General features: G+C 47.5%; 2 protein-coding genes across 4 annotated transcripts in view; one reads left to right on the top strand and one right to left on the bottom strand.

Moving 5' to 3' along the window:
- The window catches only part of LOC138559118 (zinc finger protein 268-like), an 83,923-nt gene extending 62,967 nt beyond the window's left edge, over positions 1-20,956 (bottom strand). For all 3 annotated transcript variants that reach the window (XR_011299170.1, XM_069642685.1, XM_069642686.1), the window contains exons 1-3: positions 20,888-20,956; positions 19,920-19,980; positions 6,029-6,155 (exon numbers count right to left, since the gene is read on the bottom strand). The gene's annotated coding sequence lies outside the window, so the exon portion shown is untranslated. The remainder of the gene's footprint in view (positions 1-6,028; positions 6,156-19,919; positions 19,981-20,887) is intronic.
- The window catches only part of LOC138559121 (zinc finger protein 268-like), a 618,574-nt gene that overhangs the window by 443,092 nt on the left and 149,702 nt on the right, over positions 1-25,780 (top strand). The gene's annotated exons all lie outside the window — the stretch shown is intronic.

Here is a 25,780-nt window from a genome sequence, read left to right as displayed (position 1 = left end):
GCACGTCCCGCCAATACTACCACCACCACCCCGCAAAGAGGCAGACAGGCCATGCAATGGTGCATGTCCCACCATAACAACATATCACAGCAACACCAGGCCCACCTCCCACCCACAGTCCACCAGGAGCACAGTAAACCGAGCTGCACCCACTCCTGCAGCTGTGGGCTCCGCCACAGAGGCTACGTAACCTAGCGGAATGACCGTGGAAACACAGGGAGACAGCAACCTGGTCACAACACATGTGAAGTGCCACCAACCTCTGGCTGCAGTCTCTGGCAGCCACCTCCCACTACATCCGAGAGCTCGCCCAGCCGTAAACAGCGTAGACAGACCCCATGAGAGCCCACCATGCTGGCAACAGCATGGACAGACCCCTTAGCGCCCACCACACCATCGACGCATGCATACGCCCAATCCGGACACTGACACACCATCATATGGCTCCCCTTACAACTGCCCACGCCGATAGCGCACCCCCTCTCAAGCGCAGCCTTCACCTACACTCAGCATGTTGCTGCAGAGGTTGCGGTACATGAAGCAGAGACAAAGGGAGATGGAGGCCATTGAGCATACACTCTCAGGACACCTGCAGACCATAGGCGACAGTACCCATGGGAACACACGCAGGATTGCGCGGGACAACGCAAGGAACCGGACAGTGACAACTGCCAGTATGGCCACACTGATGCCATTTGGCCAGAGGGTCATGGAGTTGATGTAAGGCGTATCAGCACTTGCAGAGGCCATCCGCCAAAGCAATGAGTTGGTGCGCAAACATCTCCCAGGGCCTAGCTACATCCCTTCAAGTTCCATTACCCCAACAGGGGACTCGAAGGAGAGCACACTGAGGCGTCAGTCCCTGCGCCACCATTGCTCCAGATCACCAGGTGCTGGGAGAGGGAGGCCAGGGGGAGGGGAGGGGGGAACGAGGCCACGGACACAGTCAATGACGTGACACCAATTGCCCCGAGTGGCCATGCCATGGAGTTGGTGGTGGGAGGGGGGATAGAGTGCTGGGGAGTTGGTGGTGGGAAGTGGGATAGTTGGTGCACAATAATAATTCACTAAAACTGTTCAACTTCATAAATGCGAGAACATTCCTGATTGTGTTCATGTGCAATGTATTCACAGTGTTGGAAGTGGCTTGAGTCAGGGTAGTGCTCTAGAAGAAATTGTCTATTAGTGCCTGCCGTGCAAGTCTCCCATCTCTCACGTCATTCCTTTGAGTGGCTGGTCTGGCTCCTGCCTCATGCAGTTCATCGGAATCTTCCTCTGGGTGAGGCATGCCCTCGTCTGGGGTAGTGGCACATTCCTCCTCAGGCAAATGTTATGCAGCATTGCGCACACTAGCACAGTTTTTCCAACCTTGTCCAGGGCGTACATTAGGGCTCTGCCAGTACGAACTAGGCACCAGAATCGTACCTTGACGATTCTGAAGGTGCGCTGAATGCACACACTGCACACTGAGGACATGGTTGTAGGTGGTCTCGTATGGTGTACATGGGTCATGCAAAGGGGGCATCAGTCACACCAGCTGGGGACATCTGCAGTCATCTGAATGAAATGATGCACAGATAATAGTCACAATGTCATACTTGGGGGAGGTCTCACGCAGTATTGGGGCAATGGTCATCGTGTGCATGTATGTGTTCATGCCACCCATGCCATGTGTATGTGTGATGTCTGTGCAGCCTTTGTCAAAGGTGTCATGTATTCCTTTGCCTGCACATGCACCCTGTGTCATTGTGGTGGTTGTTCAGCGGTGTGTCCCTGGTGGTTGTGTGCAGCTCTCATGCATGGGACATGCTGGGTTGGTTTGTGTCCTACCCTACTACTCTAGGGGCAGTGTGTCAACATTCCCAGGTGGACGCGCGTGGGCTCATGGCTGTGGCACTGGCTGTCCTGCAATTGGGTGCTGTAGTGTGGTTATGGTACATGTGGTCATGTGTGTTGTAATTGCTGCAGTATGTGTATGTCAGCGTGTGTCCAGGTGTGTCCAGCGTGTGCATGTGCCCTTTGCTATCCCCTGTTGTTGGTGTGGGTGCTTGTCGGGTGCTGCTAGTGCAATCACTTGCCATGCCATGCGTCAGTGTTAACTCCCCCCAACCCCAATTTTTGTCAGGTGCTTCACTGTGCATATGTGGAGGCGATTGTACTCACCCAATATACACGTCCGTTGTCCTCTGCGCCTCTCCATGTATCCCGGAAGTGTGCTGTAGTGAAGGACCATGGAACCAGCTTGACCAGTGGGGGCACAGCTGTGCAGATTTTGATACTGCTCCCAATGTCCTCCTGGATTGTGGCCAGCAGTTTGGTGATGTCTCCCTGTTCATGCGGTACATGGTGACCAACTGGGTGTCAGTGAAGGTCCAGGGTAATGGTTTAACCCTGGGGATGGGTGCTCACCTAGCTTGGAAAGTTCTCCTCCTCCTCTTCCTATTCCCCACCCCCTGTGCTCACTGTGCCCTGGCCTGGTTGTCCAACATCTCAAGATTCAGATGCAGCACGGAGCAGCTGGCTGTTCCAGCGTGCAGCAAATAATGGCAGCATGGTGTTAGAAACAGTGTTTGGGGTAGGGGTGTGCCTTTGTTAGGCAGAATCACCTGCTGTACCCAGTCATCTTGGGAAACAAAGCCTATAAAAGGCCATACCACTCTGCAATCCGTTGTTAGGCAGAATCATGTGCAGTACCCTTTGGGATCACTACAGGCAATTATGACTACACGTGTAAGCACACTTTCACCTTTGGTACAAGCCTGTACTACACAGTAAAGTGGTAGCAGTGGCTGAGCAGCCAGACTTCTCAAGAGTTTAAGTGAGCAGTAGAACAAGTTACACAAAGGACCAATGATACAGTGATTCAAATATACACTTACTCGAGGTTTCTTGGTAAAAGAATATACATTTATTTACACATAGGGCCTCATTAGGACCCAGGCGGTAAGGGGTTTACGGCGGCGTAAACAGCGCCGACCCTTACCGCCTGATTCCGAGGTCCCTTAGCGCCATGGAGGTTTTAACACCTGCTTTTAGCAGGTGTTAAAATCCATGGCGCTAAGGGACCTTGTTGTTAATTACGCCACCGTAATTTACGGTGGCGTAATTAACGCCTTCCCCACTCCCATTATGCCCTATGGGGCTAAAATGGGAATGGGGAAGGGTAAATGGGTAAATGGGGACTTACCGCCCCACTCACCTCGGAATGGGGCGGTAAGTCCGCCAACCACCATGGCGTAAACGTAGTTTACGCCATGGTGGTAAAGGTATGACCCAGGCGGTAACTTACCGCCTGGGTCGTAATGAGGCCCATTGACTTCGAAAACATTACACTAGCACAAGCAGCTCATTATCACACACTTATAAACCACATAAATCGAACCGGGAAATAAATGAACAAATTTAGCTCCAAAATGAAGTGGGAGAAAAATGGCACTTCAGATACATAGAAAACGGAGGAAAAGACAAGGGTATAAGAATAGACAGCCCGAATACATTAAAAGGCAGGTCAAAAGGTTTTAGTTAAATACAACTAGCAATTCTTCTCAACAGGCTGGGCCAAAGTCAATAGTTCAGAGTCTTTTGTCTAGGATAGCACAGTTCTGGTATATAAGGGTTAAGTTTTTGCCACAGATTTTCAAAGGATTTGGCTAGGTGAAAAGTTTGACGAATATTTGGAGAAGGACGAACCTTCGAAGTTGAGGAAAGTTATACGCACTTTCTCGATGGCCGAAAATATTTCCAGTCCGCTTTTGCACAGTACCTTTTTAAACTGAGAAAGCTGTATCAGAGGCAGTTGTTCCTGGAAGGTCCGAGCAGGTCTTGCAGTTCCTGAGCTTCAGTCTTGGGGACAAGAAGGAGGACGTCAGGAGGTTCCTGCACTGCTCAGGGATGAAGCTAAAGCTGTAGCAAGATGTTGCTCTAAGGTGTGAGTGCCTTAAAGAAGACAAACTGGTTTCCTTCCAACTGGCTATCCGGTTTTCAAGCAGCACTCTGCTGAAAATGCGACCCGTATCAGACGGTGTCCAGGTGGCTTACGAGTTGGTTGTTCCCACCAAACTCAAGGGAAGAAGGTAACCTTGAAGGGCTTCTCTGTCGATTGGAGTTTCAGGCAATTCGGACCTGCAGCAGGGCTTCACTGGTCATCCAGGAGTTGCAGCAGTCCTCTTCCTTCAGCTAGTCTTCGGTTCTTTCGTTCCAGAGGTTGACTGTCCTTTCCAAGTCCCAGAGACCTGCTTTTAAAATGTTTTCCCCCATTCATTCAGCCTGGATGCCACTCACCCAGCAGGGTGGCTGTCCTTGCCGGACAGTCAGCCAGCCAGCCAATCACACCAGAGTGCATTCAGGTCTCCTAGGAGACTAAGCACAGGGAGTTTCGGGCACCTCCCTCACAACCTGTCCACCCCAGACACTCGGCACCAGAGGAGGGCTTCAGCACAGAAGCCCGCCAAAATGCATGAACAAAGGGACCAAACCTGGTTTGGCGCACAGAGTTAAACACAAGAAGGACTTTTACTAAAAGAAATGGTGAAAAAGTTGACCGGAGTCTGTTTTTACAGATAGGTCTTGGGCGCCATATTGAAAAACGTGTCTTCCCTTGATTTTGAGCTACCGTTGTTAGTAGTCGCGAATATTCTAGGTAGATGATCTAAACCACTGCCACCAGCCATTCAAAATAGGAAAAGGTAACATTTTACTGTTACATGAGTGTTTTGACGCAGGAGAAGCTAAGCAACCCCTCCAGCACTCTATAGGAAGATAGTGTGTGCTGGGTCAGTAAATTTAAAAAGACTAGTAAAGCCAATTTAACTTTACATGCTCTGGGAGACGCTAGTCAGTCCCAGAGAAGGTATTTAAACCTTGGGGAGTCTGAAAGACACCCCTGTGCCACTGCACTAACGGTGCTGTGTGACACACATAAAAAGATGATGCCACTGGAGTTGCTTTAAGACTCCATAACCACAGAACACAAAAGTAAAACACACACAAAATACATGGAAGAGTGGGGAAAAAAAAGGCTCACACTCTTCCCAGGTAGAAAATGTAATCCCAGAAATCCAGCAAAGTTGCCGGGGGGTCTCAAAAGGTAAGGGAAATTAGCACATTCTTGAGAATTCTCCCTAACAGCCTTATGTAGCCCTCTGGAGTGCAGTGGATGCACCTGTGGCTTCATTTCTAGCACCTGTGTTCTTTTACCTCCAGCTGGAGGCTGGAGATAAATCTCAGCTGGATTAGCGCCGGTTTTCGGCGCCAATACTGCCGTACATGGACTTGATATGGCTGTAATTGCCCTTTGTGTTGTCAGGGCTATTAGCGCTGGCTGTAATAGCACCAGTTCGTTTTGGTGGCTGAAGGAATTAGCTCTGACTTGTGATCCGGTGGAGCGGTATTGCTGGTGCTAATTCCCTTACCGCTGCATTTAAAGGCTACTGCCTAACTCGCGATGAGGCCCGTTATTGTTTACTGTGGAAGTCTGGGCTTTGTGCCAGACTAATCAGTAGTTATGGAACAGGAAGGTACACTATGGCTAGTGTAGCTTCTGGGCTGCAACACAATGGTCTGGGATGTGTTGCAATAGTTCAATAGTTCTTTTTGTTTTGGTTAATAGTATCCAATGTTCTGATAACAATAATTAAGTCCTGAAAGACTACAATGGACTACCAGGCTTCTGGGCTAGGCCGGATATGAAGGAGATGGTTGACTGATGTCAGGATTGAGCAGCAAAAAAGGGGCAGGTTCTCCATAACACTGACCCCCAGCCCACATAAAACACCAGGAAGGGGAGGCACAGTACACTCCTTACTCACAAAGAAAGCCCTTTTTTGTATGTATTAAGCCATACCGCACCTGGAGGCAAAGGATTCTGTGTGCGTGGTTTGTCTTGAAATGCTGCGATCTGTGCACAGAGATCAAACTACCTTTTCCAAAATGCCCAGCTGCCCATCATCTTGGGAAACAAAGCCTATAAAAGGCCATGCCACACTCCAATCCGTGCTCAGCGTTTGCAGTTCAGGTGAGTAACGCTTACCTGTTAGCAACCCGGTCCATGTGGCGCGTTTTCTTCCTACGTCGTTGCCTCCTTGTTTCTTCCTGGACGTTTTTCATTCGTTGGGCTACCGTCTGGTTTCAGGATGAACCCCTGCCCTTTTCCAGACCTGAAAGAAGAAAAGAAGCAGATAAGGGTTACCGAGCAGCATGTCCATGAAAGTTGAATCCATTGTAATATCTGAAAGACCTGTTGCATGCTGGAGTGTGTCGGGCACTAGGGCAATACCTTCTTATCTGTAAAACTATGCTGGAGACCTGTTGACTGCCAGAAGTGCATTTGACCTTTGCGCTAATACTTTGTTAAAAAATGCTCAGTGTGAGGTAGATATCTCCAGGAACTCTAAGCACTCGGGTGAGGAGTTCATTCATAGTAACAGCGTGCTTATGGAAGGGTGCTGATATAGAGAAGCTAATGAAGAGTGGCACTAACATTGCGGCTGCCCACCTTATACGCAACCAGAGAACTTCTCCTCATTAACCTATCCAACAGCATTATGAGCCCCTTGCAAAACCGCCAGGTACATATCAGTGATGGGAGGGGAAAGAAACCAGGGAAAGGAGGGGACGAAAAGGGTTGGAGCCTAGGTTACACGCTCATTGCTTTTACCGCTCTCTCTCCTCCATGCAGGCAGTGCAATTCACAACCAAGGATTACAGACTACATGACGGGTTGATTCCGCCACAAGAAGGTTCTGCACATAGAAACCCATTTCTTTTGGGGGACCTGGGTGGAGGAGCTGTTTCATTCCATTGCTGCTATCCAGTCCCGCTTTGGAGTCTGTGTGCTATCATCACTTGTGCCTCTGCGTTCCCTGGGAAATATGTGACGACCCCGCGGGACCTCAGGTAAGGTGTTACAACTGATGGGCATGGAGAAAAAAAGAGCATCAGGCTTTTAGACATATAAAAGCTTTCAGCTTTTATAGATAAAAAATCTTTAGGCTTTTGGTAAACAACTTTTCTAAAGCTAGAAAAAAAACAGTTTCTAGGCGGAGGCAGGCAGTGCTATTTGTGAATCCTAAAGGAATGCCATCTGACTGGAGAGCAGAGCTCGAGGACGAGCATCGAGCTGGAACAACTTCCTCCATTATGGCCATAGGGGAGGGGTTAATATTCACACCTTTATTCTGCTTGGATTTTGAAGCTTTTGGAATAGAATGTTTGGGCTCTAGAGACCCAAAGCTTTTCTTTTTGCGAGAATTACTATATTTGACTGATCTGCACAGGGAAGTAATCCTACTTATGGTAATTAGCTCACTACCTATGGAACGATTTTATTCAGATTTGGCTTATGTTTGCATCATGGACAATTCCAATTGACACTACATTTTTTAAGGCACAATTACCTTTTTTGATGCTTTTTGCTAAGTGACCATGATGTTTGGATAGGCGGTTTATCCAACTGGATTTTATATTTTAGAATGTATGGATCGTACAAACCACATACCTTTGAAAGGATGGCAGACAGAAAACGTATATTTAAAACCAATCCAGATTACCAATATAATCACTGCACCTCTTTGCAAGTAACAACAAGGTTTATTATATGCAAAAAGGGTCTCAGACAGTTCCATAGAACGAACCTGACAAAGAGCTTGTCTTATCTCAAGACGTTACACCTTATATAGCAGGAAAAACCCAAATTAACAATACTATGCTTAATAATGAGTACAACATAATCCCACCACCCTCATTAGCTACCATCTATAGAACAAGGTAATCGCCCACCCTGTAGTCCCATGACCGATTGGCCACATCCACGCTACCCCCATTTCCATAGACACATGGTCCCCTACATAGTCACTGCCGAACCCACATGTGTGATTGATGCGTCCTTATCGATAAGCTTGTAAACCTGGGACCATCACATGATGTTCACCCTCCTGTTCTAGGCGCGATCAAAGAAACTTTGCGAGGCCAACCCTGCTTTTGACGAGACAGTAGGCTTCCTGATTAACCTAGATGCCATGGCGCACGCGTGCTGCACCTCCCAGTTTGTACAAAATGTATTGGCATCAACTCTGCTACTCCTGTGCCGAATCACAAGACTTTCCAGACACAGCTCCCTGCCCTTATCTCCTCACAACCCCAGGTGCCCATGGATGATGTGACAAGGGCACCTTTCTCGAGTCTGAATTTCAAGGATTTGTTTGCTTAAGTTGTGCGTCTAGGTGTAATCCATATGGGGTGTTCGTCCCAGGGTGAGTGCAGTAGTGTTCTAAATCATCGGCTGGCTCGTTGGCATTACACAGCCACGTGCACTAGTCTCATGAATTTGTCTTTCAAAGGGCACATCCCGGACTGCTCTTTTACCAACTAACATTCCGTTCCCATCACATCCAGGCCCTGCAGTTGGATACAAATAGTGTTTATCTGCGTACAATGAATGCCTCCGACCTCGGCTTCTCTGCTGGGGGAATGGAAAAAGGGCTTTGTTTTTGGAGCTGGTGTTACCGAGCAGCAGATCCACACCAAGTCCTGCATTCTCATCTGTTCATCGTGTGCTAGGCCTTAACATCCAAAATGGCGTTACTCATATCACTTTTACCACACTGATCTCGTTTATGCCACACTACCCTACTGACTCCATCTTCCCCCATATTGCACATCAATACGTACTAATAATACAACAACTAAACACCAGCCTATAAAGGTGCCCTACCTATAACCGCTGCAACTGCAACATAAATACATTTGTTGCTCTTACTGTGTTGCTATATGTGGGTATCTAAATGTATCGGACCTAACTAAGACAATGGGCCTCATTACAGGGACGGCGGTAAGGGTTAACGGTCACCGTTAATGGCAACGGTGACCGTTAACCCATTGGGGTGACCCACTTCCCTGAACAAAAAGGAAATAAGAATGAAGCACAAGTTACCGTACCACAATAGTTCCACTAGATCTCTCCCACGGTGCAGCTGAGGCTGAGTCCGGGTCTAGGTCTTCAACGAATCCTACGGGGTGGCTAGAATGGGAAACACAACACTCCCACGTAGCAGCGGAGGCTAGCAGGATCCCACGATGCAGCAGAGGCTGATACTATTCCGCTGTGCAGCAGCGGCTGAACCACTCCAAGCCCGCAAGGAAGCGAGGTTGAGAAAGTTATCGTTACAAAGAGTATGTGGAAGTCACAAAAGTGAGTGTACAGAAAGGAACTCAAACACGGAAAATCCGAAATCCGTAAAGGCGTCAAAAACAAGGGGGTCAAGAACAGCAAGCCAAAATCCAGTCCGAATCAAAAACACAAGCGGGCGGTGACAGAACCAGGGAGCAGACAAGTAGCGAGTCCAGGGACGAGTGCCGTAAGTCGAAAAAAACAGAAGTTCCAGGTACCAAGACAGACTAGGGAAATCCAAAATGCAGGTCCGAGAAAACGTAAGCAGAATCACAACAAGGCACAAATCGAAGCAGTAAACCAAAAAGAGCTCAATCAGAAGCACTGAACTTAGGACAGGGTGGAGTTTAAGAAGAGGAAGTCATGTGACTAGTGTTTGCTTCCTGAACGCCGACTCCCTCCCCTTGACAATGGCTTCCACCGTTGCCAAGGTAACTTCCAAGCCCTTCTGCATGAATCAGGTCGGAATTGCAGGATTCTTTTGCTGCATTTCCGTCTTACATTAGGTTTAGCGAGACTCTTGGTGAATCGCGGATTTCTTGAAACCCGTCTCGAGTCCCGTGGCGTGACAGTACCCTCCCCAAAAGGTAGACCCCCTCTCCGGGAAGCCCAGAAGTCGGCAATCAAGCGCAGGGCATGGATATGATCCACGGGTTCCCAAGTACGGTCTTCCGGCCCATAGCCCTTCCAATCAACAAAATACCATCGAACACCCTTGGAAACTTTAGTAGAGAGGATCTTGTGAACCTCATATTCCTCCTCACCCTGTATCTGTAGAGGTAGCGGACGTGAAGGCAGGGTGGTGTTTGGGTAGAAAGGTTTCAGAAGGGTCACATGGAATACCAGATGTATCCGCCACTTCAAAGGAAGGCGCAGACGCACCGTCACTGGATTTATTAATGCAGTGACCAAATAAGGACCCACATAACGAGGCAAGAGGGCCCTTTTCCCTGGCAAGTGCAGATTCTTCGTAGATAACCACACCTTCCCACCCACAGAATAGCTAGGGGCTGGAGAACGATGAGCATCAGCATAGTGGTTGGTGCGTTCCTGAGTCAGTTCCAAATGTTGTTTAACCTGACTACGGATCGACACCAAACTCTCCACACAAGAGGCTGCTGCGGGATGATTATAAGGACAAACAGGGGACATCGGCAAAGACCTAGGATGACGTCCAAATAAGGCAAAAAAGGGCGAGGACTGAAGAGGAGTGCAGAGAATTATTATATGCAAATTCTGCCATAGTAAGGACTGAGAGCCAGTCGTCCTGATATTGATGGGTCAGACATCTTAGGTATTGCTCCATGGTGGAATTCAAATGTTCCGTTTGCCCATCTGTCTGGGGATGATATGAGCTAGAAAATCTGTCATCAATACCAAAAGAGGTAGTCAAGGATTTCCAAAAATGAGAGGTGAATTGTGAACCCCTATCCGAGATGATAATTGAGGGAAGACCAAAGAAACGGAAGACATTCTTTAGAAACAACTCCGCCAACACCGTAGCAGTAGGTATCCCATGACAAGGTACGAACAAGGCCAACTTGGTAAAATAGTCGATGACGACCCAAATAGTATCGAAACCGGACACCGAGGGCAGTTCAACCACGAAGTCCATAGATATCATATACCAAGGCTGGTCTGGTATGGGCATGGATTGAAGTAAACCTACTGGTTTAGCATGGGTACTTTTACACTGGGCGCAAACATAACAACGAGCGATGTATTCAGTAACATCTTTGCCCATGGATGGCCACCAACACCTTTTCTGTTATGGTATAGTTGCTTTCATAAGATGTTAATTTTCGGGAATGAAAAGCGACCGGGTGCTACCCATGAGTATCTGGGCATTCTTGAGACAGGATCGCACCCAGAGCTATGTCAGAAGCATCAGCTTCAACCACAAAAGGAAGGGAAGGATCTGGATGTTAAAGAATGGGAGTGGTTGTAAACGCCGTCTTGAGATTAACAAAAGCATTAGTACACTCCTCTCCCCATATAAACGACTTTTTACTGCTTGTGAGAGCAGTTAAAGGAGCCGCCACTGTAGAAAAGTCCCTAATGAATCTTCTATAGAAGTTTGCAAATCTCAAAAAGGATTGGAGAGCTTTAAGGGATTTAGGTATTGGCCAATCTAACACCGCTTTGACTTTAGACTGACTAATTTGAATTCCCTTGGACGTGATATCATACCCGAGAAATTCCACTTCAGTGGCATGGAATATACACTTCTCTAATTTAGCATACAGGCGGTTCTCTCGAAGCCATTGTAAGACCTGGGTGACATGTTGTACATGAATATCATAATTAGCTGAGTAAATCAAAATGTCATCCAAGTAGATAACAAGGAATTGATCGATCATATCATGAAAGACATCATTTATGAAGAACTGGAAGGTAGCAGGGGCATTACAAAGTCCGAATGGCATAACTCTGTATTCAAAAAGGCCATATTTAGTTTTGAATGCAGTCTTCCATTCATCCCCACTACGAATTCTAACCAAATTGTAGGCCCCTCGGAGATCTAATTTGGTAAAGATAGCTGAAGAACCCAGCTGATCCAACAAGATAGAGATTAGAGGAATAGGATATTGATTCCTAATAGTGATTAGATTCAGAGCCCTGTAGTCGATACATGGACGCAGATCCCCGTCCTTCTTAGGAACAAGAAATAGGGGAGAAGCCGCGGGAGACCGAGAAGGACAAATAAACCCAGACTTAAGAGACTGATCAATGTATTCTTTGAGCACTTGGTCCTCCTTGTGTGTCAATGAATAAACCCTCCTGGAGGGTATCTTGGATCCGGGAATAAGATCTATGGGGCAGTCATAGGGTCTATGAGGTGGTAAAACCATGGCACTTCCTTCATCAAATACGTCTTGGAATTCAGCATACTCTTTAGGTAGCTCCCCTGTGAGCACTGCTCCGATGGTGGAAGTAACCTCCAGCAATGGACGACATGGGTTATCTACTGGAGATTTTGACTGCCAACACTGGTTTTCACAGTGTTCAGACAAGAATTCAATATTGTTTGTGAACCAATCAATGGTTGGATTGTGTGTTCTAAGCCAGGGAATCCCTAAGATTAACTTGAGCTGTGGGGCTGAAATGACATCGAATCCAATGGTCGCAGTATGCCCCTGACCAGTTTCCATAACCAGGTCAATGGTTTGATGGGTAACCATACCAGACAACAAGGAAGAACCATCAACAGCATTAACAGCCACTGGTTTGTCCTTCGCAAGAATAGGTAAGGCTAGCTCTTTGGCATTTGGCGAATCAATATAGTTTCCAGTGGCACCTGAATCAAGGACCGCAGTAGCTGGAACCAATTTCCCAGGGGGGAACAGGAACATAACTGTGATAGTGAAGGGCGTTACCAAGTTGGAGTCCATTAACATAGAAGGGCTCGACAAACGGACTCCTCTTATTGTCGAGCTTTCAAGTTTCCCTGTTTCTTCATGGGTTTCTTAGTACACTCTTTCTAGCGGCCTTGCGGGCATCGATCTGTAGAACCAGTTCCAACAATCCTGGAAATGTGTTTGGGACGACTGGTACCAAAGCAAGAGTATCTTTCAATGAATCGGATAACCCTTTGTAAAAAAGCGAGGCCTTCTTATCATCTGGCCACCCTGTCTCAGCAGCCAGTTGATTAAACTTGGCCAAATAAGCCAGAAGAGTTGAATCCCCCTGTTGTAAACTTAACAACTCCAACTCCATAACCTGGGCCTTGTACCGTGTATCGAAAACCTTACCCATGGCTGCAATTAATGCATCACAGTCAAACAGTAGAGGGCTACCCTCTGCCAATAAAGGGTTAGCCCATGCTGCAGCAGTACTCCCAAGGTGGGATAACAGGAAGGCTGCTTTAGTTGCGGAATCAGGGAAAGATCCTGGGCGACATAAGTAGTGTAACCGGCATTGATTAAAAAATGTCCTGAAGTGTTTAGGATCCCCATGACACCGCTCAGGAGGAGCTAACGGAAACTGTGAGGTGACGTAAACCGGCCCTGCCTCGGCCTGTGTGGCTGCAGCACCTACACCCGAAGTGGATGGAGGTGGACGAACCGGAAGGGAGGGGGGGATGCATGGCCGTTTGTATTTCCAAGATCTGTTGTTGGGTCGTGGCATGTGCATTAGCCATGTCAGTGCGCAAATCTGCCGCTAACTGAAACAAATTAGCCAGCGTCTCGTTAGATTCCATTTATGAGGCTTCTGATTTTGTCAGAATTCTTCCTCACAAACTTGACCCCATAGTGTAGAGGAAGAATTTTTTCTATCAATATACCTCTCTGAATGTACAAAGGAACATCCAGAAAGACTGATTAATCGAAAGACTGGAATCCTTGGAGACCTCATGGCTGTGAAGAAAGGTAAATTAATTAATAACGTGAATTCTATAGCAAAAATTACGAGCAAGATATCTATTACACTAACCCGTATGGATTGGGGTGACCCACTTCCCTGAACAAAAAGGAAATAAGAATGAAGCACAAGTTACCGTACCACAATAGTTCCACTAGCTCTCTCCCACGGTGCAGCTGAGGCTGAGTCCGGGTCTAGGTCTTCAACAAATCCTACGGGGTGGCTAGAATGGGAAACACAACACACCCACGTAGCAGCGGAGGCTGGCAGGATCCCACGGTGCAGCTGAGGCTGAGAACTCCTAATCCCACAATGCAGCGGAGGCTGATACTATTCCGCGGTGCAGCAGCGGCTGAACCACTCCAAGCCCGCAAGGAAGCGAGGTTGAGAAAGTTATTGTTACAAAGAGTATGTGGAAGTCACAAAAGTGAGTGTACAGAAAGGAACTCAAACACGGAAAATCAGAAATCCGTAAAGGCGTCAAAAACAAGGGGGTCAAGAACAGCAAGCCAAAATCCAGTCCGAATCAAAAACACAAGCGGGCGGCGACAGAACCAGGGAGCAGACAAGTAGCGAGTCCAGGGACGAGTGCCATCAGTCGAAAAAACCAGAAGTTCCAGGTACCAAGACAGACTAGGGAAATCCAAAATGCAGGTCCGAGAAAACGTAAGCAGAATCACAACAAGGCACAAATCGAAGCAGTAAACCAAAAAGAGCTCAATCAGAAGCACTGAACTTAGGACAGGGCGGAGTTTAAGAAGAGGAAGTCATGTGACTAGTGTTTGCTTCCTGAACGCCGACTCCCTCCCCTTGACAACGGCTTCCACCGTTGCCAAGGTAACTTCCAAGCCCTTCTGCATGAATCAGGTCGGAAATGCAGGATTCTTTTGCTGCATTTCCGTCTTACATTAGGTTTAGCGAGACTCTTGGTGAATCGCGGATTTCTTGAAACCCGTCTCGAGTCCCGTGGCGTGACAAAGCTATTAAACTGAAAGCTTGAATGTATTTGGCCGGTGAGGAAGCCGATTAGTGTGATGCTGGAAAGGCATTGGAGGGACAGGGCCTCCCTGTCCTTGTCCTGTAGTCCTTTTTCATTTGTGTTCTGTATTATTTTCTGCCCAGGAGTCCATGTGGGACTCCTGGCAGTACAGCTCTTCCAATTTTTGGTTTGGTGTACAGACCCATGGGATACATTTATGGCACCCATGGGTGGGGGTACGACCCTGTGCCCCTAGTGTATGTTTTTGGGCACCTGTGTGTGGCCCACACAGCACGGTATGGGCTGGTGGCAACTCCATGCTGAATTTGACAGGTGTGACGAGTATCCTCCATTTTGGGAGTACCCAGGCCCTGCCATTGAAATCAGTTGATTCCTGATAGGAAACAAGATGGCCCCTGTGGCTTCTTGCTTTCTATTGCCTGTTACCTTGTTTTCCCAAAGACCTGGGAAGCCCTGACTGTCCCTTCCCCCTGACTGGCTGTTGGGTGGAAGTTCCATATATGGTATTGTAGTGAAGTCCCGGCCAGAATGGCTAGAGCCTTCCCAGTGACTGTATGTTGTGGGTACACCCTGTGGGTGGGACCTGGATGAATGGAGTGTGTGAACAATATGCACTTCTTGTTGTGGATGTCTGGTTTCTGGTATGAAACACAATGACTGAGACAGCTCTGCCCGAAACTGATATGAATGCAGTGTGTAGTGTTGAATGGCTGGGTACTTGTCCCCATACACTTTCCTTGTTGTGAGTGTCTGAGAGGGAGGAGAATGGCCTGAATGCACTGTATGCCCGATTGGCTGACTGACTGCTGAATGCCCTTCTGAGTGATTGGGTGCCTGAGTGTGACCCATCAGAATCAATGGGAGAACAACAACCTGCGCTGCGCCTTGAACATACCGCGCTCGAGCCATATCTCGTCCTCCAGACACAACTCTCACTGGTTACCAGTACGTGACAGAATCAAACTTCGCACACTTGTCATTACACAAAAATGCCTGGCCAACATAGCTCCACAAAATCTATCAGACAAATTCTCAAGACACCGATCCACCAGACCAACCAGATCTACCTACCTGCACTGCCTCAATATACCCAAGTTTAAATTGAAAATGGCAGGGGGAAATAGAGTTTCCCAGTGCTGGCGCCAAATGCTGGAACTCCCTCCCAACAGCAATCAGAGGCGAACCCTCTTTCTGGGCCTTCAGAGCTAAAGTAAAAGAATGGCTCTTCGCCTAACTACTTCGATCACTATGTACTCAGTACTGTTAATCGTCTGTCTCATCCCCATTTTGCCGATTATTGTCATCACCCTGACCACATATAACCTGGCCCTAAGAACTATTTAATACACTTGGCCTCATTACGAGTTTGGAGGTAGCCATGGTGATATTAGCACCATGCCTGCCTCCAATACCGGTACCGACTTCGACCTGGTTCAATGGGGACTTACCGGTGTAGTCAGACCTTTGCGGGACCGGTAAGTACAAGTCCCCATTGAAAAAGGCAGTCCCCATTCCCATTTCAGCCCCCATAGGGCTCAATGGGAATGAGGAGGGAGCTAATAACGGTACCGCAATTTGCGGTACTGCTATGCAGAATCCTGTGCAGTGCCCTTAGGGACCACTACACACAATTAAGACTACAGGTGGCAATACAAATTTTACCTTTGGTACAAGCCTTTACTACTATGTTTAAGTGGTAGCAGTAGCAGAGCAGCCAGGCTTATCTCAAGAGTATATGAGCAGTGGAAGGGATTACACAAAGGGACCACAATTACTGTGACTCAAGCAAACACTGACTCAAGGTTTCAGGTAAAAAAATATAAGTACATTTATTTTAAAACCATTCATTATCAACACAACACTTCTATTAAATTTAAAACCACATGTTAAATACACTACAACTGACCAATTCACTTTGCACGGTATGAATCAAGGTAAGTACCCTGTGTTTGAGAGAACCAGTGTTACGGAACAATACAAGTTACCGTGAATACGATTGCGATCACTTTTGACTGTTCGGTCTACTAAATAAATGCGTATCCGCGGCAAGAAATGCTACCGGGGCAAAAACACACTTAGCGCACCTGAGATACCCAGAGAGAGTTGGGGGCAAAAATCATAGGCAATATGTTAGTTAGGCAAACAGAATCGAAGAACACTCATGGACAGAAATGCAAGAGTCAAGAGGCCGGAGTCAGTGTCAAGTGGAACCGGGTTCCTGTGTAGAGGATCACACGTCGGATAGTTTGCGATTCAAAGTTGCCAAGAGTACTTTAGATATTGTCAAATGTTCGGAAGCAAAAGTTATAAGAAGGAGGGAAAAATAAGGGCAAGCCTTATAAGCGAGAAAGAAGGACACAGTACCTTTTCAAAGAAGAAGCTGATGCCAAGGCAGTTGTTCCTGGTAGTTTCCTGTAGACCCACGATTCCTGGTTTCGGCACGAAGAAGGACGATGAAGGGGGTCTACACCACACAGGGATGAGGCCAGCAGCAGCGACGATGAATAAAAGGTGCGCTCCTTAAAAACAGGAGAGGCTCTTCAGGTGGCTATCAGGACCATTACAGCAGTGTGCAGCGATTTCGATCACGAAGGGGGCCTCTGGCTGAAGAAGATGAGCTGGTTTTCCCCACCAGGTTCAAGGGAAGAAGACTCTGGACTGGATCTTCTCTTAGTGGTTGATGGGTAGATAGCTCAGGACTGCAGCAGGGCTTCACCGGGACGGGATAGTTGCAGCAGTCGACCTCTCCTCCGATTCTCTTCTGTTCCCTGTAGTTCCAGTGGCGATTCTCTGACTTCCAGCCCAAGAGACCTGCCTTTTCTGTGAAAATCCCCCATTCACACAGCCTGGCTGTCAATCACCCAGCAGGGGGGTTGTCCAGCCCGGACAACCACCTCAGCCAATCATGAAAAAGCGTGACTTGGGTTTCCTAGGATACCCTGTGCAGGGGGCGACTACACCCCTCCCTCACATTCAGCCCACCTAGACACCCAGGCGCCTTGAGGAGGGCTTCTTAGCAGAAGCCCGCCAAAAGACAGTGAACAAAGAAGGCAAACCTGGTTTGCCACACAAAGTAAAACACAAGAAGGAGTTTAACAAAAAGAAATGGTGAATAAACCGCACTGGAGCCAAAAGAAAAAGTATTTGGTCAAGCGGGTTTAAGTTCGAGGCTAATATAATAGCCTACAATATTACCACGGTTATATAAGATAACCGCGGTAGGAAATATGGGTAGATACCACTGCCACCAGCCATGTCTAAATATTAAAAGTGCGAAACAATGCTCCAGGAGGTATAGATAAAAAGGGCTAAGAGTTAACCCTTCCAGTACTCCGTGTAAGATGGGGTGTACTGGATCGGTGGTTAATTTGACTAAGTAAAGTTAATGGTAACTTTACCCTTTTCTGGGGGACAGTAGTCAGCCTCAGAAATGGAGTCGATGGGAAGTCTGAACGACATCCCTGTGTCGCTGCACTGAAGGTGCTGGGTGACACACAAGAGAAGGGGGCTACTGAAGTGGTGTACTCCAGAGTCCACAATCACCAACAACAGGTGAAAACACATAGCAAAACACAAGTAAGAGTGGGGAAAAAGCTCACACTCTTACCCAGTGGAAAGAAATAACTCCAGAGATCCAGCAAAGCTGCTGGGGGACTCACTGGGTAAGGGAAATTAGCCATAAAATGAGAATTCTCCCTAACAGCTACTGTTATTTGCTCTCTGGTCCTTTTGCAGCTCCCGCTAAGGGCGCCTGGTAAAACCAGGTGCCCATAGCCGGACCCGCTAAGGGACCTCAGAATAGGGCGCAAAGGGATTACCGGCACCGATGTCCTTAACGGTGCCCGGTATCCCTTTGCGCCCTACTCGGAATGAGGCCCACTGTCTCTGTAACTGTTTAATATACTGAATCATGCTGCTGTTAGCAACAGTATCTGCAGCGTCTGAGCTGTGAGGACTTGATGAAGAGCTAAGGCCTCATTATAAGTATGGTGGTACAGTAACAATGGTGCCAGTAAGCTACTAGCACCGTTGCTACCGTACCGCCATACTACGAGCTGTGCTCGCGGGTGCCTGTCAGCCTGCCAAGTCTGACATGGCAGGCAGAGCGGCACCCGCGAGCACAGCATGTCAGATGCACCGGTGCATCCGACGTCCCCATTCACATTGAGCCCTATGGGGCTCCAATGGGAATGGGGACTGACATTTACCGGCACCCGGAAATGGAGGACTTACCGGATTCGGCAAAGTCGGAATACCCCGGTAATTCCTCATTGATGGGTGCCAGAACTTTTCACAAGTTTGACAGCTTTACCGGCAAGGCTACCGCCAAACTTATAATGAGGCCCCTATGCCCAGTTGAGGGAGCTTCCCTCCCAGGGCAAGGTGTGGGCGAGTGCTTCAAAGTGGGTTTTCATCAGGAATGCACACGGGATGCTAGCCAATAGGGGGTCCTAACACCTAACAATGGCATTTGGTCATTATTTCAATAACTGGAGACAAGAAGGGATACAGATGATTCAGGAGCCTGTAATAATCTGATCACCTGAATCTCTAACCATTCACGAACGCGCGTACGCAGGCATGTCACTGTCCTTGACTCACCTCCCTTCACAAGCGTGAAAAAGGGGCTTCCCTTTCAGTCACCTCTTGCTGAGGCGCCTCTAGCGGGTGGACAGGCAAGGGGAGTGTGGGTCTGTCATACTTCTGCACTCCATACCATCCTTTCCATCGACTACCTCTTGTTCTCAATTCCTCTCCCGAATGCTCCCTCATTCATACTTAGACACGAAACAACACCCAGATAGATGGCCAAGTGCAGATCTGGCGTTCCGTTGCTCCCCTGGTGATCTGGAAGGAGAACAACCAACACTACTTGTAGCTACCAATGTGCCTATTTAATTCACTTGTAGACCTCCACTTCTCCACCCCTATAGCAAAGTGCTGTGATCCACCATACAGGTCCAATAGCAAATTACTAATTAATAGGAAGGCACAGAGGAATGTATTAACATAAAATAATTCGTGTATTTGTAGAGTGCTGCTCCCCCCCTCCCCCCCCGCTCTCCCACTGGTGCATTTTGGTGTTATAGACAGAAGCTAACAGATGGTCATTGTTACACAACTCAGCGGAACCCATTCTGTTAATCTTGGATGGATGAAGGGCTGGGTGGACCAGTGACTATAAGTACACACACATTAGTCCACTGAACCACATACATGGACACTAAACCTGGATCAGGACACCACTTCCAGGATGAGGCAGGGGGGAGAAATGGAGACAAGACAGGAGAGAAGGGTGCATGAAGGGTTCAGGAACACAGGGAGGGAGACAGGCTATCTCAGAAGCATAGAGCAACCTGTGCAGAGAAACAAACTACAATAATTATTTACCTTTTGGTGCCTGTGCTTCTTACGTTGTGCAGAGTAGGATGACGCAATAGTGTGTTTAGATCTAGAAATGGAAGACATTCTTACGTTATTAATTAAATACTACAAACACAAGACATCTCCTCTCCCTGCCCAGTAATGCATCCTCCATCACATACACAGAAGACAGGATTAACTGGAGGTTTATGAAGAACAAGCAGAGACAACTTAACACTTGGCCAAAAAAGAGGATTGCTTTCTCACCAAAGGGAATAGTCGCTGGTCACTCACCTACAGAAAATGATTCCCCAATTATTCCTTAAAAGATTGTGAAGGATTTAGTGGTTGAAATGTTTTTTTTAAAATGTGTGAAAACTGTGTTCCCTCACCCTGCCTCCATTTCTGCCCACTGCCCCCATACTCATGGGTCCTTCCTTTCCTCCACTGCGCCCTGCAACATTGTGTATTACAACAGTTCTAGTAAAACTGAAGAAAACAACGAAAGAAAATTGATTTAAATGAATACCATTAGTGTGTCATTATCCCATTCAGCCTGCACCTTCATGCAGCCTCCCCTTCACTGTTCACATCTCTTAAAGAACATGCCTAGCCACATGCACCCCCCTCCCCGACCCCCTCCCATTACATGCAAACAAGATCCCACAACCATTCACAGGCAGATCCAGATCACTGTCAAACTGGGCTTCTTGGCTGTTTGGGAATAGGTTTTACATCCCAGTCCATTGAAATAAAGTATCCCTTTCAAACACGTGAGAGATAGAGCAGTGCAATTCTACACTGGCTTGATACCGGGAAGGCCCAGGTTCGAGTCCCCAGTAGGGATGACTTTGAAAACAAAGTATACGGTTTTTTTTTTAAAAAAAAGGGGACATCGTGCTCTTTAGTTCCCGTGCGCTTACACCGCTGGATGTATTTCACATTTGATAACGTCATATTTGATATCCCAGGAAGACAAAAAAAAGACCACATACCACGCTTTGGATCTCGGAGAGTAACTGCAGATTAGCTGAGATAAAGATCACCATCAGCAAATCCAGGCCGCCAAACTAAAGAACAGACATGCGCAATGTAGAGATACGGATCCCGAGAGCATGCGCAGTACCAAGATACTGATCCTTAGAGCATGCGCCCTGCTGAGATACTGATCCTCTGAGCATACACACTGCCGAGATACTAATTCTCTGAGCATGCGCAGAGTTGAAACACGGATCCCAAGAGCATGTGCTGTGCTGATATACGGCTCCAAGGAACATGCGCAGTAAAAGCATGCGGTGCAGGGCATGCGTACATCATGGAAAAAAACTGCGCATGCTCAAGTATCAAGACCTATGCAGAGGTGTAAACTTGCCGGGCGCTGAGAAAGCAAAAGCAAGTATTGGGCCCTGAGAGAGAATCACCAAAGTACAGGCAGGAAGAGGAACAAACTGCGCATGCTCAAGTATCAGATAGGAGACATGGGAGATGGGTAGACCTCTACTTCACTGACAAAGAGGAAGTAACAACTATAATATAAATAAAGTATGCCAGCGGAAAAATCAAGTTAAAGGCGGAATCCGGCTAAGGGACAGGGAGAGGGACACCCAAATTCGGAACCACAGATCAAACCATACCAAAAACAAAATAATTAGAAAACATGAATATTTTATTTGTATTTCATTATTTATTTAAAATATACATATTAAATCATGTTCGAGCTCATTGTCTAAATAACAACATTTGATTAGAAGGTAGAATATAAGATCAAGCAAAGTGCTTGTCTAAAAATACGACTGATAATTCAGTCAGTACTGGTTTAGTGTAGCCAAAGCAATCTGAACATCATGCTGGTTGAAGGGGATCATCCGGCTGGTGGTCAGAGGCTATGGCCACATTAGGTAATGTAAGAACTACCACAACTACATGAGCAAGGCAATATTGGTTATTTCTGAAGTTGGAACTAAAAAAGGAGGTGGGTGCCGTACGTCAACTACTATACTGTCGTGACCTATTGTATACACTGGGTTTGACATGCAAAGAAACAGTAGTTTCGATGGTACAGAGCATCTAAGCTGTTTCACGATTGATGTCCATCTTCTTCAGGACGGTGCACTCCCATCAAAATGTATGCCACTGGAATTTGTAATGTGGAAAACTGCATATATGAGGCAATGATGATTTGTGCAGGCTGAATCCATAATTTTGCCATTATCTCAACCTTTAAACTGGTTACCTTTTCCCGAATATATATCGTGAGAAGTAAATGTAGACCAATAGAACCAGTTCTCTACCAAGTAGAACTGAGTAAGAATGAACAAGGCGAGAAAAGAATACATCTTGACATTGTGTTGCAGACGATAGATGGCGTTAGGGCGTCTTGAAAAAAGTGTCCTACCAGGACGGAATGGTATTCGGCATGGTGTAGTGGACATACCAGGAATTGAGTTATGTTGGTGTCTGAAACTACATCCCTACACGGATGTATATGGAGTTGTACAGTGTGCATCTGTACGGGGGGCTGTGCAGTGGATGTCTGTAAGGGGGTATGCAGTGGGCAGCTCTACATGGCGCTGTGCATTGGGCATCTGTACGAGGGGCTGAGAGATGGGCATTTGCAGCACCCACCTGTGAGGTCCCCGGGAGGGCTGCATGGTGCCTGGGCCCGGCCAGGCTACTGCGCCAGCCTCTCCTGCTCCCGATCCTTTTTCTATGAATACTTTTTTGCACCTAGTCTCCCCATCATCCGCACCTGCCCTGGGAATACAACCTCAATGGCTCACTTTAGGCAGCCACCAGGGTCGGACTGGGGCATAAAACTGGCTCGGGAACCAATGAAAAAGTGGCACACAGATGCAAATGACAATTCATTCTTTTTGTGACAGGCTGTTTGAATAGTACCCAATCGGTGGGGGAGGATGGGGGGTGTTCAATGATTTAAAGGATATTCAGCAACACTGGTCAAAACTAGTAGTTGCATAAAAAAGCAACTCATCAAAGGGGCGCACTTTGACCAAAAAAACAGTCCCACACTACATTTAGCGTTTTTGCAAAGTTCTTCAGTCACAATGTAATGAAACCTGTTTGATTTGTATAGCAGTGATTTATTGGCATTGGGGTGGAATTACTTAACTGTGAGGTGTAGTTTGGAAGTGGCGTGCATGCCAAGCGTGGGGGGCGCATTGTAGTGTTTCGCCCTGGGCACCAAATGGACTAGTAACTGCTCTGGGTGGATGGGCTCCTTTTTGCCTCCCTGGAACCTCACATGATACATTTTTAAATGTGAAATATGTCTTATAAGGATTAATTGGGGTTCGTTTACTATAGGTGAGTGACCAGCGACTATTCATTCCTGTTTTATTGTTCTTCATAAACCTGCTGCCCTCTATGCTTGAGCGCTTTGAAACACTTGTGTTGTGTATAGGCGCTATATAAATAAAAATTACCATAACATTGTCATTCTTGACGTTCCTCAGCCACCCTGTGCTTCTCCGTTTTGTTCTTTTCCTCTTCTTGCACCTTCTTGCACAAAATCTGACAGCCTAACCTGTCATTTTTTCCTACCCATCAGAAAATCCTACCAAGAGCAGGCATTGGGCAACCCACCCAGGGGTAGGACAAAGTGACGGGGTAGGAAAATCTGACAGCCTAACCTGTCATTTTTTGCTACCCATCAGAAAATCCTACCGAGAGCAGGCATTGGGCAAACCACCCAGAGGTAGGAAAAAGTGACGGGGTAGGAAAATCTGACAGCCTAACCTGTCCTTTTTTGCTACCCATCATAAAATCATACCAAGAGCAGGCATTGGGCAACCCACCCAGGGGTAGGAAAATCTGACAGCCTGACCTGTCATTATTTGCTACCCATCAGAAAATCATACCGAGAGCAGGCATTGGGCAACCCACCCAGAGATAGGAAAAAGTGACGGGGTAGGAAAATCTGACAGCCTGACCTGTCATTTTTTCCTACCCGTCAAAAAATCCTACAGAGAGCAGGCATTGGGCAACCCACCCAGGGGTAGCAAAAAGTGACGGGGTAGAAAAATCTGACAGCCCGACCTGTCATTTTTTGCTACCCGTCAGAAAATCCTATCGAGAGCAGGCATTGGGCAACCCACCCAGGGGTAGGAAAAAGTGATCAGGTAGGAAAATCTGACAGCCCGAACTGTCCTTTTTTCCTACCCGTCAGAAAATCCTACCGAGACCAGGCATTGGGAAACCCACCCAGGGGTAGGAAAAAGTGACGAGGTAGGAACATCTGACAGCCTAACCTGTCATTTTTTGCTACCCATCAAAAAATCATACTGAGAGCAGGCATTGGGCAACCCACCCAGAGGTAGGAAAAAGTGACAGGATAGGAAAATCTGACAGCCTGACCTGTCATTTTTTCCTACCCCTCAGAAAATCCTACTGAGAGCAGGCATTGGGAAACCCACCCAGGGGTAGGAAAAAGTAACAGGGTACGAAAATCTGACAGCCTGACCTGTCATTTTTTCCTACCCGTCAAAAAATCCTACAGAGAGCAGGCATTGGGCAACCCACCCAGGGGTAGGAAAAACGTGACGGGGTAGGAAAATCTGACAGCCTGACCTGTCATTATTTCCTACCCGTCAAAAAATCCTACCGAGAGCATGCATTGGGCAACACACCCAGGGGTAGGAAAAAGTGACGTGGTAGGAAAATCTGACAGCCTGACCTGTCGTTTTTTCCTACCCGTCAGAAAATCATACCGAGAGCAGGCATTGGGCAAGCCCCCCAGGGGTAGGAAAAAGTGACGGGTTAGGAAAATCTGACAGCCTGACCTGTCATTTTTTCCTACCCATGAGAAAATCCTCCCGAGAGCAGGCATTTGCCCTTGTACCAGGAAAGTGGGGTAAGTGGTTATGGAAACAATTCCTCTTTTTTCAGTTTGATGACATACCCAAGTGGATTGAAACCTCTCCCGATGCAAACTCCTCACGGAGCTCGGTGGAGGTTTCCGAATGGCCAGCCAGCGTGTGTGCCGAGGGGGCAATGTTCAAGGCGCTTTAGGAAGTAGCAGCCTATAGAGAGATGGTGCTTAAAGAGTCGCGGACTGAGACCCTGTGAGTTCCCGGTGGTATGCTGTCACACCTGGGTGGGGTGCAAAGGGCCCTCTTACGGCAGCCCAAACATTGATGTGCTTTCTTCAAAGAGGCGTTTTATTTGCAGGTAATTTCTTAATAGGGCGGGCATGTTAATGGCAAAATGAGGAAAGCAGATTATTGTGTAAATATAGACTAGGGTGTGAGAAAATCACCCCTCCAACAAAAGGGCCCTGCCTCTCTGACTTTCGATCCTCGATCCCCGGCCCAGCCCAGATCCCCCATGAATGAGGGTCTTGTGGAACGCCAGGATCCCCCTCCCTTCTCCCTGGCATCAGCAGGCTTTGCCCTGTCCGCCTCATGTTACTGCTGGGGGAGATGGCTCATCCGGGCAGCACTGAGCCTTGACCACATCAAGCAAGATCTAAGGTGGGGGCACACCCTCACCCACGCCCTGGGCCGGTGTAAAATGGCTGAGGTGTGTAGACACTGCCCCAAGCGCCCCCTCCCCTGCCCCTATTGCTTTCCTCTGTACAAAGATGCCTCTGCTATTTCGGCAGCCCTGCTCCCACTATTTAACTATAAGTCATGACTGAGCATGCGCACGCACAGCACACTTTATTTTCTATTCATTTTTGCAGTTACATAGCGCTACAGGCTTCTGAGCGCTGCTCATTACCAACAGAGTATGGTGCTCATTTATCGACCTCAGCAGGTTAAACATCAAAGCTTTCTCTGAATACGGAACATGAGGGAAGAAACCTGGGCATGTACTGCAGTGGGGGCGGGGAGGGGGGGAACAGATGGATGCGAGCACGTGCGCATGTG

The sequence above is a fragment of the Ambystoma mexicanum genome, unplaced genomic scaffold, assembly GCF_040938575.1.
Source record: "Ambystoma mexicanum isolate Mex_15411 unplaced genomic scaffold, UKY_AmexF1_1 Mex_scaf39, whole genome shotgun sequence".
NCBI lineage: Eukaryota > Metazoa > Chordata > Amphibia > Caudata > Ambystomatidae > Ambystoma > Ambystoma mexicanum.
Note: the sequence above shows the minus strand (reverse complement) of the source record. Positions and strands in the feature narration are given on the sequence as shown.